This window comes from Triturus cristatus, chromosome 2_2, assembly GCF_964204655.1.
Source record: "Triturus cristatus chromosome 2_2, aTriCri1.1, whole genome shotgun sequence".
Lineage (NCBI taxonomy): Eukaryota > Metazoa > Chordata > Amphibia > Caudata > Salamandridae > Triturus > Triturus cristatus.
The window spans coordinates 505,403,930-505,421,214 of NC_140582.1; positions in this window are offsets into that span (position 1 = coordinate 505,403,930).

A 17,285-nucleotide genomic window follows, 5' to 3' on the forward strand; every position below is an offset into this window, starting at 1 on the left:
GCAGACTCCTGGTCCACCACCTCCGGTGGCCTATCCGTCCTACGGGGTGGAGACGCCGAGGCAGGCTCCTCCTGTCCTCGGTTCTTCCCTTGACTGGCAGCTGGCTGGGCCTTTGTTCCAGGCTCCAGCCGGAATGAACTCCCTCTTCGGGTAGTCTCGGACCTTGTGCTAACACAGGCCCAGTCAGGTGTACCCAGCATCTCGGTGTGAGTCCGGTATTCCACCTCCTTCCAAGCGTTGTGCTCCATGTCATTGCCCAGCAGACAATCGACTGGCACGGCAGGGCTTACGGCAACTCGAAGTGAACCTGCAACCCCCCCCCATTCAAAGGGAACCTCGGCCACGGGATAGTGGCCTGTTCTGCCGTCAGCCATCGCGGCTGGGTGGAGTACATCGGGAATTACCTGCTCTGGAGACACCAGTTGGCTACGCACCATAGTCATACTGGCTCCTGTGTCTCTCAGAGCCTCCCCTCTTTGGCCGTTGATGGTGATCCACTGCCCATACTTTGCGGTATTTGCGGGCACCTGGATCTTAGGAACCATCTCCCGTTCTCCCAGGGACACTAAAGTGACACCCGCCCACTCCCTTCCCTTAGTTAAGGGCATCTCCTCCCCGAGCACTACACTAGCTACTCCGGGGGTCTTTCCTCCAGTGGGAGGGGGTGATCGTTTCTGACACTTCGGGTCTCCTTTATAGTGTCCAACGCCACCGCACTCGTAGCAATGGACAACCCTTGGCTGCTGACTCTGGCCAGGATTAGGGTTTCTGGGTGGGTTAGCCTTAGAGGTGAATCCTGTTCCCTTCCCTTGGAAGTTATTTTGGGGGCCTTTGGAGAACTCCTTTTTCTTTTCCCCTCCCTCTTTCTTCTGGGGGGCGCCCTGTCCGGCCTTTTGAGTATCCCCTCCAGTCCCCCTTGTGGACACCCGGGTACTGGCCCAAATGTCCGCCTCCTCAGCAAGCTTCCGGGGGCTGGTCAGCTTGCTATCCACCAGGTGTTGCCGCAGTTCAGGGAAACATTTCTCGAGTAGGTGTTCCTTCAGTACTAGGTCAAACAGCTCCTCGTAGTTCCTTACTTCACTGCCCTGAATCCAACCTTCCAGTGCCTTCTTTGCATAGTCCAGGAAGTCCACCCAATTCTGTGTGCCCAGCTTGTGACTACCCCTGAACTTCTGTCTGTACTTTTCAGGTGTTAGTCCAAACTTTCTGATGAGCGCCAGTTTCATGGTGGGGTAGTGGGTCTGCTCATCCTCTTCGAGGGCCAATAAAGCATCCCTACCAGCTGGAGGCATGTACTTATACAATCCCCATCCCCAGTACTTCACTGGAACCCCATGGGCCCTCAACGAGACCTCATAGGCTGCTAGCCACTTGGCGATGTCGTCACCCGCCCCATAGCTAGCTACTATGTCCTTTGGCAGGTAAGGTTTGGGTTCCCTGGTGGACTCTTGGATTTGGCTGCCACCATTAGGAACAGTTGGTGCTCCAATTCTTAGGATCTGAAGCTCTATCTCTTTCAGTCTTATCTCATGAGCCATCCTCTCTTTCTCCGTCTCATGAGCCAACCTCTGTTCCTCCTTCTCCTTCTCCAGCTTTGCTAAATCCCATGTGAGCTGTCTTTTCTCTCTCCGATCTGCTAACTCCACGCTGGATAAGCCCCCGCTAGAGACAGTGCTGCCCTTCCTAGAAAGTGTCCTGGGCCCTGCTGACAGGTTCCCCACCTCAGGTTGGTACATCTCAGCCCCCTCGGGGTCAGGCTCTCCATCCCTGTCTTCCTCCTCAGCCTTGCTTTCTCGGCGTGCCTCCCCCCAAGCCCTTAAGCTGGTTTGGAGTGCACCCTTCTTTGCTCCTGGGGGACAGTACACCCCCTCCCGCTGGCAAAACTCCCTGAGTTGGGCCACAGTGTACGTTTCTAGATTCTCTAGTACAAACTCCATCTTGCCCACTCAGGTTAGAGGACAGGTTTTGTGCAGTAACAATGTAGGGTGGTACCTTTAGTAATACCTCCTCCCACCACCAGAGTAAATTTGGAAAAAACAAAAACCCACAATTAGGAAGGCCGCTGTGAGAAAACTCCCGGTGTAGGCCTATGGACTACCCACAGTTATTGTTGAGTATATGTAGGCACAGCTCTATCCCACCACTGAACACCAATTTATGTTGGAAAACCACTCCCACACTAGAAAGGGTGGTGGTGGACTCCCCGAACACACTGTGGTAGCTTGGCTCGAGTGGTCAGGAAACAGGCGCAGTGCTAAGCATACAATATACCCATACAATAACCATGCGTGCATCCGTTCCAAAAACGACTCTACACCGTAAAAATTATGAAAATATTCTTTCTTTATCTTTTTCTCTTAGTTGCTGATTGGAAAAATAAATAGGTCAATCACAATATACAAGTGTCAATTAGTGCAGGTCAAATAATATTGGCTGTTTGATGAAATAAATAGGGGTGATCATAAATAACAGGGCATAAATACAAGTGCAATATATACAGACAATTAAATACTTTGAGGCAATAAATACTGTACCAATAAATATTGTACACCAACAAGTCCTGTGGACCTATAAATATAGTGCAGCAATAAATAGGTAAAAACTCAATAAATACAGTATCCCCAATAAATAATTAAAAGTATACCGCAACCCTCATATAATCAGATGACACTTCAATTCTTAAGGGCTGATATGGCCCAGGCACAGCTTGTAGGGTTGTGGAAGGCTTGAGGGGGGCTACTCCCTGGCTGGGACAAGGCTGAGGCCTAATCTGAGGTAGATCCAAGGGGGGTATACCAGTGCCCTGGCTTTCTCTCTCCACACAACCTCTCTAGGTTAGTCCCAGTTCACCCCAGGCACAGTCAGGTGGGTTTCAGCACCTCCCTAGCCCCTTAGAGCAGTCTCTCAGGTCTCCACAGGGCCTTAGGCGCCCTCTACTCCACTTACTGCCCTTTTTCTGATGTTCCGACGCCGCTGGAGTCGTGTCGACGCCGTGAGGCGGTTCCGGTTCGGTCTCGGCGGCCTCGGCACAATGTCAGTTCTTTGACGACGCCGGCAGGCGGTTCCGGTCCGATGTCGGTGGCCTCGGTTCGATCTCGACCTCCGATTCGACGGCGTCGGGCAGTCTCTTCACGATGTCGACTTCGGGCGGCTCCGGTCCGATGGCGCTCTCGGCTCCGATGACGTCGGCCGGCCTGGCCTCGATGTCGACTTCCGGCGACTCCGGGGTGCGATCCTCACCCCCGACCTCCGGTGCTCCTCCTCACAGGCTCCGGGCGACTCCGGAGTGCGATCCTCACTCCCGACCTCCGGTGCTCCTCTACCTCGGTCTCCAACGACTCCGGAGGGCGGACTTCACTCCTCCGATGACGCCGCTCGCTCGACCTCGGTTCACTTCCTCCTCGACCTCTGGTATTCCTCACGACCTCCGTCGGCGCCCTCTCACGACCTCAGGCGGCTCCGGGTACGACGTCTGCTACTTCAGTCAGCGCCGCTTCTCCACCTCGGGCTCCAGGTCTTCAGGCTACTCGACGCCGGACTCCAGGGAAACCAGTTCTCAGGTCAGAATCTTGCTGTTTTCTTGGTTCTAAGGCCTGTTCCGGCTGTCCAGGTCCTTAGGATAAGTTTCTTCTGTCTTCTTCCCACACAGGGCTATAGGCTGGGATCCATCAGTAGGGACAAGTATCAAGGGTGGGTTTATGGACCCCACTCCAGGCACAAGTTTCCACCCCTGCTGCTTCACTCCTTCCTCCTTCACTGTTGTGCTCCTCTCTCTTCACCAGTCAGGTGCCAACTGCCAGCTCCAACTGCCAACTGCCTCTCTTATCCTCCCAACATTCTAAACGGTCTCCAACTGTCACAGAGTTCTGGAATCTCCTGGAATGTTCTGGAAGGTGCTGGTAGGTTCCAGTGGATGCTGGTGATGTCACAGGTGGCCACCATTTTGTGCTCCAGGCCCTCAGACAGAAGTTTCAGGGGTAGCTAAAATGGCTCCCTGAATCTGCAGCAACACTAAAAAGTCTGGTGGTTCCCAAAAAGGAAAAATTCAAACAGGGGTTGAGGCAAAAGTGGGACAAAATAAATAATGATGAGGAGGGACCACCCAAAGGGCTGACAGGTCTAACAGACACGTACAGGGGTGGGGGTACGACTCGAACGTACTGGGGTGTGGGTACACGGTGGTACGACACGTACAGGGGTGGGGGTACGACTCGAACGTACTGGGGTGTGGGTACACGGGGGTATGACACGTACAGGGGTGGGGGTACGACTCGAATGTACTGGGGTGTAGGTACACGGGGGTATGACACGTACAGGGGTGGGGGTACGACTCGAACGTACTGGGGTGTGGGTACACGGTGGTACGACACGTACAGGGGTGGGGGTACGACTCGAACGTACTGGGGTGTGGGTACACGGTGGTACGACACGTACAGGGGTGGGGGTACGACTCGAACGTACTGGGGTGTGGGTACACGGTGGTACGACACGTACAGGGGTGGGGGTGCGACTCGAACGTACTGGGGTGTGGGTACACGGTGGTACGACACGTACAGGGGTGGGGGTACGACTCGAACGTACTGGGGTGTGGGTACACGGGGGTATGACACGTACAGGGGTGGGGGTACGACTCGAACGTACTGGGGTGTGGGTACACGGTGGTACGACACGTACAGGGGTGGGGGTACGACTCGAACGTACTGGGGTGTAGGTACACGGGGTATGACACGTACAGGGGTGGGGGTACGACTCGAATGTACTGGGGTGTGGGTACACGATGGTACGACACGTACAGGGGTGGGGGTACGACTCGAACGTACTGGGGTGTGGGTACACGGTGGTACGACACGTACAGGGGTGGGGGTACGACTCGAACGTACTGGGGTGTGGGTACACAGTGGTACGACACGTACAGGGGTGGGGGTACGACTCGAACGTACTGGGGTGTGGGTACACGGTGGTACGACACGTACAGGGGTGGGGGTACGACTCGAACGTACTGGGGTGTAGGTACACGGGGGTATGACACGTACAGGGGTGGGGGTATGACTCGAACGTACTGGGGTGTACATACACGGGTGGGGGTTCGACACGTACACGGGTGTACATACACGGGGGGTGTACATTAACGGGGAGTACGACTCGAACGTATGGGTGCTGGGGGGAGTGTTTGGTGCATATGCGGGCACATATCTCCATGGTTGCAATGGGAGTTCAGTGCGGACGGTGTTTTTACCATACGGTTGTGAGTTCGGACGCACGGGTGGGATCGTGATTCCTCGTTTGGACTTGACTTTTCAAGTTTGTACGGTAAATCGTCCGAGGATGTGTCGGACACATTTTCCGATCCGAGGACGTGTGGGGAATGATTCCAAATGCGGTTCGTATGGACTTTTTACCATGCGAATCGTGATTGCCAGTTCGTACGGAACTTGTACGATTCGTACGGTAAAAAGACCGGATACGAGTCGCACGGGGATTTTTTCTACCGGATCGTAATCGGCACCTTGGTGTCACTTTTAGTTTCCTGTATTTCTCATCCCTCTACGCACTCCTCTTCCCAGAAATAAAACGCATGTGGCCCAGTCTCCGGCCCTCCCCTGGCTTGCTGAAAGCAAAATACATTTATATGCAGCTGCTTTTATGTTATGGGCTCATAAATACACAGATTTGTGCTACGTTGCTGCGATGCCCCGCTACAATCAGGGCTACTGGAATAATGCAGCTGGGAAATGCCAGATTATAGGGCAAGAGAGGGGGCATATGCGGTAAACAAGTGGAACCTCTTTTCATTACAAACCACCTCTACCGAACATTAAGCACATTTTATATTTATTATGTATGTGTCTCATTAGGAGGTTTGCTGGGATTGAAGAAAAAGGGGCATAAAAAGATGCAACATGTTTGTGATTCTTTGATTCTCCGAGCACCTGTTAAAATAAGTGCATTAGTAAGAAGAGTGTCAGTGACGTAAACATGGGTTTGTGTTAATACTTTAATAAACGTAATAATGATAAAGAGGTAATCACTGACCCGCCTGCCCCTCGCCTGCCCCTCACATCTTCCATTGAAGTGTTTCAGGTTTTTGTTTCCTGGTGCAGACAAAAGCCCTCCCACAGTGCATCAGAAGGGAATTGTCACAAACCCTTTGGGCAACATTTCCAGCTCTTTAAGAGACAAATTACAGCAATCAGCGGCGCCCCTGGCTACTTTTATTGGTGCACCAGGGCGTCGTGGCGCACAGTTTGGGAACCACCGCGTTAAGGGGAGCCAATTGGCGAAGGATGTTGTTTTTCATTAAATGGCAACTTTATAGAACTCCTCTTTTTCTATAAAAAATTGACACCAACCAATCAGCGCAGTGTTTCCACTGCCTCAACCATTCTTCAGCCAATTGGGAACACATTATATTACAATGCCCCTGGATCCAGAGGTTCTGGAAGGATATTTTCTTTCATTTGGAAAGTGAATGCAATATTTTAATAGGATTAAGCACTTGGCTAATAATACTTGGCTTCGACCCAGATCTTTTTCTTCCAGATAAGTTTGTTAAATTATTATACATTGCAATGGCTGTAGCTAGATCACTTTTGCTTCAAAGATGGCGATCAGATCTTATACCATCTGCCCATGAATGGGTCTGAAAAATGAAACTAGTTAAAAAAAAGCTTACAAGCCTATGCATTACGAATTGGGGGCCTTAAAAAGTTTGAGAGGATTTGGGCAGCCTATTTTGATTAAGATCTCTAAATTCAAAGTATTTTTTAGGAGATACCTCCATTATCCCTGATATCTAGGCCTGGCAATATTAGGATCTCAATTTATTATGTATCATTTGAGTTTTTTTGTGAGTCAGTTACATCATTGAACATAGGAAGTTGTGTTATGCTCTACATACTCGCTGATTTTTAGGCATACGTTTAGGTACCCAAGGCTTAATCCATTGTTCAATTTATATTTATGATTGGTAGTGGATACTGTATTCTTTGTCCTTCTTATAATGGGTCAAATCTTTATGTTGCTTATCTTTCTGGATTTAAAGATTTATTCCCTCTTGGTAAATTTGTGCTATTTATCAACTTTGTATTATTAACATCACATTTTAATGAATTTGTATGGATGTATTTTGGATACTAAAATGTTTGTTATATGGATTTCAATTAAAATACATTTTTTTAAAAGGGACTGTACGTGGTCCATGATTGGACTCAGGCACCCACGTATGGCATCGAGTTTTGCTGCCATGAGCTCGAAACCCACCCGCAGCTGTTCAGCCAACTCCACCTGGGAAGACCACACACGTTGTATGTGCTCCATGTATTGGTCGGGGGGTCCTGGGAGACAGCCGTGGTGGTGTGTGTTTGCTCCTGTGTGGTCTGTGCAGGTGGTGGGGTCACCTCGAGGCAGCTGGCCTGGCCTGCTCCTGGGGGTGGGGTGCTGAGTCTCTCCAGTATCCGTTGGAGGGTATCTTGACATATGTGCAGATTGTCCTCTACATCATCAATGATGGGGTTTGTGTTCTGCTCTGCAGTAAGTGTTGATTGTCCCTCTGCAATGTTAAGGGGAGATGCAGGTTAACAGAGTTTCACATTTATGTTGTTGATTTGCATATGTTTGCATTCAGACTGCATGCCAATGTACATTATGACTGTTTTGGGGGAGCTGGCTATTCGATGGCAATCAGTGTGTTTTCCGAATACATGACGGATGTGTGGTCATTATCATCACACTGTGTCAGGCAATGCCAGATGTGAGTGGACAGTTACTACGCATGAGCGGAACCTGTTGTGGGCTCTGTCCTGTGGTGCTGGTGTTGCACATTGTACCACATTGCAGTCGTTTCTGATGTCCTGTGATTGCTATGTGTGTGTGCTGCATTGTGGGGGAGTTGCCCCTGCAGCTCTGATTTTGTGTAGCTTTCTCCCTTTGAGGCGGGTGCCTTTGAATTGTGTGCTTTTCGGGGGATGAATTGTTTTTGACTTGGGTCATATGTGCTCTCGGACAGATTTAGTGGCCTGGTGCATTGTTCGTCTGCTGCGTGTATTTTACGGCATAGGTTGTGGGTGCACGTGGATATGTCAGAGTGTGACCTGCTCCTTTACGGATGTGATCCACACTGGGCTACCTGCATGTCGATTCGAGGGCCATGTCGTTTTTTTTGGCTGCTGCTATGCTATTGGACATGCAGTGTTTACTTGCATAGTCAGTGTGGGTCACAGAGCAGCTGCTTTGCTGGATTTGGCACATGTGCATGGGTCGGTTGTGATATTGGTGATGGAGGGGCCCTTCTGTGCACATTGCGGATGGGGGCCTACTTGGCGTTTCTATGTGTGCTGCAGTGTGCCAAGGCAATCAGGGACCTGTTCCACGTCATTGTGGGTGTGCAGTGTGCTACGAATACTTGTGCATGTGTGCCATTGTGCCCATCTCCCCCTGTCCCTGATCATTACTCACCCTGTTGCTGTTGGGTCAGTTCGTATCGTGCTGTGTCCAGGCCCTTCTATCCTGCCACGTCTCCTCACTGCTGACTGTGGCCACCATTTGCTCCACCTCATCCAGCTCCTCCTGTGTTGCAAGAGGCCCACCTCCAGTTGCCGTTGCTGTCTCCCTGTTGGTGGCGAGCTTATGTTTGATCTGCCTTTTCAGATCATGCGAGCACCTCTTCACCTCCTCCACTGACCTCCTCGACACTCCGACTACATTGACGTTGGTAACGATGGCCTGACATATTTCGGTTTGGTTTGCCAGTGCCGCAGTGGAGGTGCCAAACAGTTGGTGATGGTGTTCGGTCACCTCCGTGATGAGGATCCGGTCTTCCTGCGAACTGAACCCCGTCTTCCTCTTCCCCTTGCCCTTCCACAAACGCGGGATTCCTGGCTGGTCCTCCATGGGGCTTGTGGTGTCCGGCTTTTCCTCTGCACTCGGTCCGGGTGCATCCATGTTGCTACGCAGTTTGTAAAGTTTTGGGCTTTTTTTGTCTTGCTTTTATGTTGCTTTTTCCCACCAGACGCGTGGGATTTGCAGGTCCGTGGCTGGTCTTCGCTGATTTGTGTACCTTGATTGTCCTCATCGCATGATTTTTCGCGTTCGCTTTTTGAATTTTGCGGCGTGGCGTCGATTTTGATGCTGACATTTGACACGTTTTCGGGTGTCTATCGCATGCTACCGCATTGTTGTGAATTCCACGTTGACACTGGGTTATTTTCCCACGATGGGCTGCGATATTGAAAGTTGCGTTACGCTACTCTTGCGGTAGTTATCACACATTCTTGTGAATATACCCCTGAGTTTTATGTAGGGAGCGAGTGAAGTGAGCAAGCTCGACTACGAAGAGATCGGTTTCTGAGTTACATATTTAATATTTAGGCAGTGTCTGGTTTCACATGCATTTTTACTTTCTAGTTGACAGAAACCACTGGCATTTTGGGGTGTAGACACAATTATTCACAATAAAATGGTGATTTGTGATTGATTAAATTATAGATTCAAGTAGCCGAATAATGAAAGAGGGGGGAACATAGCCTGGCAAATGATTAATTGCTCGCTGGACTGTACATATCCTAGGCAACCTCTTCCCCAGCACATTCAGTATCTTGTTGGTTCCATCGATGCTAAAGGAGCGCATGAAATTAGGATATCATTGCTTGTCCACATAACTGAAAACTTAGCCAAACTCCCCCTACACAGATTTATGCATAATGTGTAAAGGCCCGTAATTCCAAGGAGATCGTTTTGCTGGTTAATATCCCTGCTGCATATATCTCTCTTTGACCTAACTGATCCCAGCAGGGCCAACTCAGAATTTAACTCTTTCGAAGTTGCTAAAAAGTGTGCCGTTGATGACGTTAATAAAGACAGCTATTCCCCGGATACGCCATGGATAGATGGCTCCTCCCCGGCGGGGACTATAATAGAGCACTTTATGCCAAACCCAGTAGGTACCCCCTCACAGGTCCGACAGCTCACTCGGTTCATGTGTGGCATGAAGTGAATAAGCAACTGGGATGGAACCGCAGGCTTACATTGGCTACTCCCCTCTGGAGCTCCAAAATGCTGGGGGGGCCTCTGGCAAACTAAAGGGTTTGATAGGTGGGACCTTATTGGTATTTCCCAGATTAAGGACCTCTGGCTCGAGGGCACAATCCTCCCGTTCGCCACTCTCCAACGGCAATACAATTTGTCTGACACCGAGTATTATAGATACCTACAGGTCAGGCACGCACTCCAGACTCACCTCGCTAACAGCCCCTCCCCTCCGGACGCATCACCTCTAGAAGACAGGATATTGGACGGCCATCTACCCGAGCGGACTAGCTTGCAGATTTACAGGAAATTGCTAAAGTATATGGATGACCCACTCCAGTCCCTGAAGGACAAATGGGTTAGAGATGGACTTGAACTGGACGACGAAGATGGCAGGCGGCAGTCTCCTCCCTTAGGGAAGTGGCAGTCCAAGCAAGGCTACGTCTGGTGCAACTACAGATTCTACTCAGAGTTTACATCACTGGGCCGGGCTTGGTATGGATGGGCAGAACGGATAGTGGAGAGTACAGGCATGGGTGCGGGGAGTTGGGTACCTTTATCCACATACTATGGGAATGTGTGTATATACCGTCGTATTGGCAGGGTTTGCATCAGACTCTAGGTGAAGTGCTTACAGTAGACCTGCAGCCCAAATCCCGTAGGTGCCTTTTAAATATTTGGGAACCGACAGACCTAACCTCTTATGCGAAGCAATGGGCGACCCTGGCACTCATGGTGGCTAAGAGAAACACAGCACAGAATTGGGGGGCACACCAAGCGCCAATGCTAGAAAAATGGAAGGACGATTTGGATTGGTGCATGTTTCGGGAAAAATCTGTATATATGGCCAGAGGGTGTCCCGGGAAGTGGAGCAAAGTGTGGGCGCCCTAGAATTCGTATAGAGGAGATATCTGTATCCCGCCGAGATCCCCTAAACAGCGAAGAGACTCTAGAAACCTCATAATTGTCATGTTTTTGTATACTGGAAATTGATTCACTGTAACCAAGGTTGGATAATTGAATGAGGTGCAGTCTCTTGCTCGTGTCATAAATGATATGTAATGTCGATTTGATTTATAATAAAAAGATTTATAATAAAAAAAATACTGCAGATTGGATATAAAATATACTACAATGCTTTCTGATTTAAAAAATAAATAAATAAAGACAGCTATTAATTAAAGCGCTGAGCAGCAAAAGGCTGTAGCTGTGAGCTCTGTATGTGGTATTTGCAACTCTCATTCTGGTTCCACAAAAGGCAATTGCTGATAGGGCACAGCTCCAGGAGCTGCGGAAGGCATGAAATACGGGGGACAGAATATATTTGAAGCCGTGAGTGAGCGCACCTTTCCGATGCCGCTGTGTTCGTGAAGGTGCTATGACGACATTTGTCCAAGTTTTATCTTGCAGTGAATATTGTCACATAAAATATGCGATTGTGCCCAGGATCACACCACATGGCTAAGTGGGGCACTAGGATTAGATCCCCCGATACTCCTTCTCATCTCTGCAGTTCTCACTCGAGGGTTCAACTAGACATGATCAGACATTAATTGCAGCAGAAAGATCATTGAGACCTTTGCTGCGAATTGTCCCATAAGGCCAAATCCCAACATTAAGGACTTCTGAACAGAGGGTGGGTGGAGACTTTTTCTTAATAGAAATTTGAGCAAGAGAGTGGGGTATGTGCTAAACTCAGGACTTTGCACCACAAATTCAAGAGAACCCAGCCCTAAAATCGAGCTTCTGCATCCCAAACTCAGGACTCGACCCTAGACTCATCCGTCGGTGCCCTATCAAGAAGACCCTGCGATAAACTCTCCCTCTGTAACCTTAATCCCAGGACACTTACTGAACTCAGCCCTCCTGTGGCCCACCCTTGAAACCCTTGGCTAAATAAACCGCCCCTTGTAATATCTTGAGCTCTCGCGCACGGACTTGCTGCATATCGTGTTGGCCTATGAGCTTGTAGTGAGGCCTACGGCGCAGAGCCACAAAGAGACATGACCACTCGCTTGGCTGGTGTCGGCTGGAAGTCTTGAGCGATCTCCGCTCATTTATTTATGCTCTAGCACCTGGCCAGAGAGTGATACAAAATGTGGAAACCCTTCCGGGCCATGATATGGGTCCCACCTGCACGGTACTCAGGTTGCTACATCCCTTCCCAAGTTAGTGTTCAAACAAAGTTTACTGATTAACATGCAATGTCTTGGAGTCTTTGGCTGGGTCTGGGATTGGGCCTCAGGTTGTTCTATGGCTGGCGGGACCTCTGGCTCTCAGTAGGGCCGTGAGGCGATGAGGTGTCTCCTCTGGTGTTCATGTCAGGCTCTGCGGTTGGAGGTTGAGGAAGATTCGCCTCAGTTGGTTCTTCATCAGGGCACGTTGGGATGCCCTCGACTGGCGCCTCTCCGCCCTCTGCAAGTCTGGGAGAACTTCTTTCTGGACCTTACTGTCAAACTTTTTTAAACCAGGATATGTTTCTGGTGATTATTTCTGCCCTTCACTGTACCGTGAGGGCCGTGCCATTAGTCTTTATAACAGTCCACGGCTCAGATTCATATGTTGTTCTGAACTTTCCTCCCCCGCGGCGGTTTCGGACTAGGACTGTACTCCCTGGAGCGATGAAGTGAGTCTATGCTCTCCTTCGCCAGCTAGCCCACTCGTTGGTCACTGTTCATCGTACTTGAGTGCTTGTGGGGTCATATGGTGCTGGGACCCAGCTATCAGCTACAGGGATTGTGTCCAGGCGGTGTCCGGCTAGAATCAGGGACCAGGGTGATCTCTGTGTCATGCAGTGCGGGGTGCTGCGGTATTCACGCAAGAAGCGTAGAAGCACAGTTTCAGGATCTGACTGCTGCGCCACTGCATTTTGGAGAATCTTGTTGAGTGTCCTCATGAACCGTTCAGCTTCGCCATTGGCCTGCGGCCATTGTGGAGTTATTCGATGATGGTTGACTCCCAGTAGGGCTAGTAGTTCTTTGAACTCTCCCCCTTGAAACGGGGGTCCGTTGTCTGCCTTGATTTCATGGAGTAACCCAAAGAGCGCAAAAGTCTTCTCGAGGACAGGCTGCAGGTTTGCGAACGACATGGATGCAATTACCTCGACTATTGGGTATTTTGAGAAACTATCGATCATCACAGCGGTAGTTCTTCTGTCAGGAAAGCTTCCAAAGTCGAGGCTTACTTGTGACCACGGAGACGTTGCAGGATCTTACCAGGGCTGCTGACTCTTGGCCACTTGTGAGCTGGCAGGGTTGGCAATCTCTTACAAGGGCATCCACGGCTGCCTCCAGCCCTGGGAACTATACTCTCTCCCTCATTCATGACTTCATCCATACTGTTCCTTGGTGTCCTTCATTAGCAAGTGTCGTAGCTCTTTCCTGGAGGCTTACAGGAATGACAATCCGGGATCTCCTCAGTTTCACGTCATCTGCTGCAGTGCTTAGTTCGTCTCTTCGTTTCAAACAAATTCCGAGTCGTTCTCTGTCATGTTTATCCCATCTGTTGGCAACACGTAGGAAGTTTTCCCACACGCCTTTTGTGAGGAGTCCTTCACCCTCATCCACACAGGATCATTGCCGGTCTCAGTCTTGATCTTGTCGATGGTGAGGGCCCGGGGGCATGCCCATTTGGAGATAATGTCTACGTATTCTTCGTTTTTCATCTCATGGTCACGATCGTCTGCTGCTAGGTCCAATGGGCGTATCGTGATATAAAATCTGCGGGATTCTTTGCTACGGTGCGATATACTAATTCCATTTGATAATGCTGCAGCTGTACTGCCCAGTGTTCAATTCTTGGTGGAGGGTGTGGTGCTGTGCCTTTGAACAATGGAACTAGTGACTGATGGCCGGTTACGACTCTGAAGGGGTGGCTGCTGACGTATAGATGAAAATGGTTGCAGTCCCACATAATTGCTAGCGCCTCCCTTTCGATCTGGGAGTAGCGTGCTTCCGTTGGGGTGAGGACTTTGCTTGCGAATGCGAGAGGCGCCCACTTGCCTGGTTCTGTCTCCTGAGTAAGGAGTGCCCCAAGTCCGACGGGACTAGCATCTACCAGGAGCTCGGTCATTCGAGTGGCGTCGAAGTATGCCATGGTGGTCTTCTCCAGGAGTGCTGCTTTGACCTTTTGGAATGTGTCTTCCTCTTCTTTGCCCCACCTCCAGGTGGCATCTTTCTTTGTTAGGGCTCACAATGGTTCAGCTATTTTGGCCAAATTCGGTATGAAACGCCCACAGTATGTGGCCATTCCCAGGTAACTTTGGGTCTCTGAAGCTGTGGTTGGCGTCTCGGCTTGCTGTATGGCATGAGATTTCTGTGGGTCGACCCAGACCCCGTCTTGGCCGAACACATAGCCGAAGAATTCAATTGACTTCTGGAAGAATGAGCACTTTTCTTACTGGAGGGTCACTAGCTGCTCAGCGAGGCGTTGGAGGGTAGCCCGAAGATGGCAGTGGTGTTCTTCTATGGTCACTGAATGTAGTAGAATATCGTCACTGACATTCAATACTCCTTGGAGCCCTGAGAGAATTTCTCAGATGGCATTCTAGAATATCTTGGCCACTGATGGTATTTCAAAGTTCAGTCTTTTGTAGTGGCGCAGGCCTATGTGGGTCGAGAAGGTTGTAATTAACCCTGGGCGGAGCTGGTGTAGTGCATCTATGCATAGCTCCACGGAGTTTAAAAAAAACTCCATGGAGCTACGCGTAGCTCTGCTCCGCTCCCTCCCCACTCCCAAATCATTTTAAAAGATATAAAGAAGTGACTTACCTGTCTTTCTGCTGCCTCCCCTGCCTGGCCCCTCTCCTTCCTGCTCTTCGCTCGCGTCGTCCTTCTTCTTTTTTTAAAAAACACAACGTTTAAGTCTTGCGCATACGCGCACGCAAGACGTACAACGCAGTGTTTTTTTTTTTAAGAAGATGGACGACGCGAGAGAGGAGCAGGAGAGAGAGTAGCCAGGCAGGGGAGGCTGCAGAAAGACAGGTAACTCACTTCTTTATATCTTTTTTTATGATTTGGGAGTGGGGAGGGAGCGGCTAACTGTGCTCCGCCATGGAGGCGGAGTTTTTGCCTACTCTGCGTTCGCCAGGGAGCGCGGAGTGGACAAATCTCCGCAAACTCCGCTGGCGGAGTGGAGTTACCCGCCCAGGGTTAATTGTGATATACCGGCTCTCCTCGGCTAGCCTCATCTGATGGTATCCTGCTTTGAGGTCCAGCTTAGAGAACCAGCGGGACCCATTCAGGTCGGCTATGATGTCGTCAACAGTTGGTGTCAAGTGCCTCTTGCGCTTGATTGCCAGATTGGGCAGGCGCATGTCTATGCATAGCCTTATTTTCCCTGGTTGCTTTGGTTTTTCGGCTATCACCATTGGTGAAACCCAGGGTGTTGGTCCAGAGACCTTCTCGATCACTCCTTGTTGTTCCAGATTGTGGAGTTCTTGCTCGACTAGCGGCCTTAGGTGGAATGGTATACGTCTGTGCTGTAGGGCGACTGGTTTCACAGTTTTGTCTATGGGCAGCTTGATCGTTGGTCTCTTCATGCTTCCGATCCTTTGAAGAGCTACAGGAAGAGTTCCAAGATGTCATCTGTCTGCAGGGCTTTCACCTGCGTTGGCGAATATAATGAGGCCTAGATCTTCGGCCGTGTGACTCCCTACCAGGATGTCGGCTTCTCTGTCCACAACGTGGAAGGTTGTAAAATCGTGGCTCTCTGACTTCACTTGCACGGTCATCTTGCCCTTGAGGGGTAGGGGTGATTGGCTGCCATAGGTGAGAATTTTGACATGTGACGGGGTTAGTATAGGCTTTGGTTTCAGTTGCTTGTATTGTTGGGAACCCATTACATTCATAGACGCCCCTGTGTCGATCAGCGTAGTGACCTGAGACCCGGCGATTTCAAAGGCACGTGTGGGCTGCAGACGCCTTCTGCGCTTCAGGTCACTGGTGTATGAGATGAGGTAGCATTCGCCTTCATCATCTGTGGACGAGTCTTCTAGGTACTGTCTCTGGCGGGTTGGCGTTCTGGATGTCTTCAGGCTTTTGGATTCTTCGAGAGACAGGTGCTTCAACGACTTCGATGATGGTCTCCATCCACATGTTTCTCTGTTCCTTGGACCCCCACTGCACGCAACAGCAAAGTGGTTTGATGTGCCACACTTCGAGCACGTTCGTCCTTGTGCGGGGCATTCTTTTTGTGGGTGTTCATCTCACCCGCAATACCCACAGCGCAAGCCTGGTGTGTTCTTGCTTGGCCACCTGCCACGGATCCTCTGTTCTGCATGCGTACAGCGTCAGCTCGTTCAATCTTGACTGTTACTGGTTTCTCCATTTATTAAGTGATGGCGATGTCCATCGCCGTTGCCCTTGCGTCTGACAGGTCACGCGAGCGTGCCATGATAAGTATTTCTTCGAGTGAGATTCCTGGCTGTTGCAAGATGAGAGTTCAGAGGTGTTTGTTCCGGCATCCCTGGATGACGTGTGCTCTGACCTCCTTGTTTTGGTCGTCGGCTGTGCATGTGCTGGCTAGTTCTCTTAGCCGCACATGCAATGCATCCATTGACTCTCCTTCGCTCTGGCGTACCTGGCGGAGTTTGAATCTCTCATAGTCAGGGTTTAACTGAGGATCGAAATGCGCATTCAGGGTTCTGATTGCTGCATTGCAATCGTTGGCTGCTCCTGTGTTCGGTAGATGGGCAAATAGTTTGTATATCTCCTCCTCCACGAAGTACAGCAGTAATGATCTTTTTACCGTGCCATCTGTTTTACGTGTAGCGGTAGTAAAGTAAAGCTGATCCAGATTGTCCATTTGGGGGATGCAGTTGCTGGGTCTATCAGCTCACTGAATGGAGGCAGTGCATTTATTTGAGTGTGCTGGGTGGTAGGGTGGACGAGTTAGGGCCTTGCATGCTGCGCTGGTGGTGGATGTTGTGGCGCTGCTTGCACCGCCTGATCCATCATGGACCCAGGTGTATGGCACTGTGCTGTGACTGGGTGAGCACTACTGGTCTAGCACAGGTGTGTTCTGTGACCCTTATGGTTTCCTCTCTCTCTCTGTGGTTATTTTTCTTTTGCATTTCTGTTCTTTCTTTTTTCTCTCTCTTTATTCGGTAGTCTTTTGTCCCCTTTTGGCCCTTGGTTGAGGGTAGAGCACACTGCAGGCCGTGCTCCGCGAGGCTGTGTGGTCCTGGAAGTCTGCGTGATGCAGCTTGGGGCCTGACCGACTAGCAGCACGGGAATGAGCTCAGTAGGGAGCTACGATGTCGG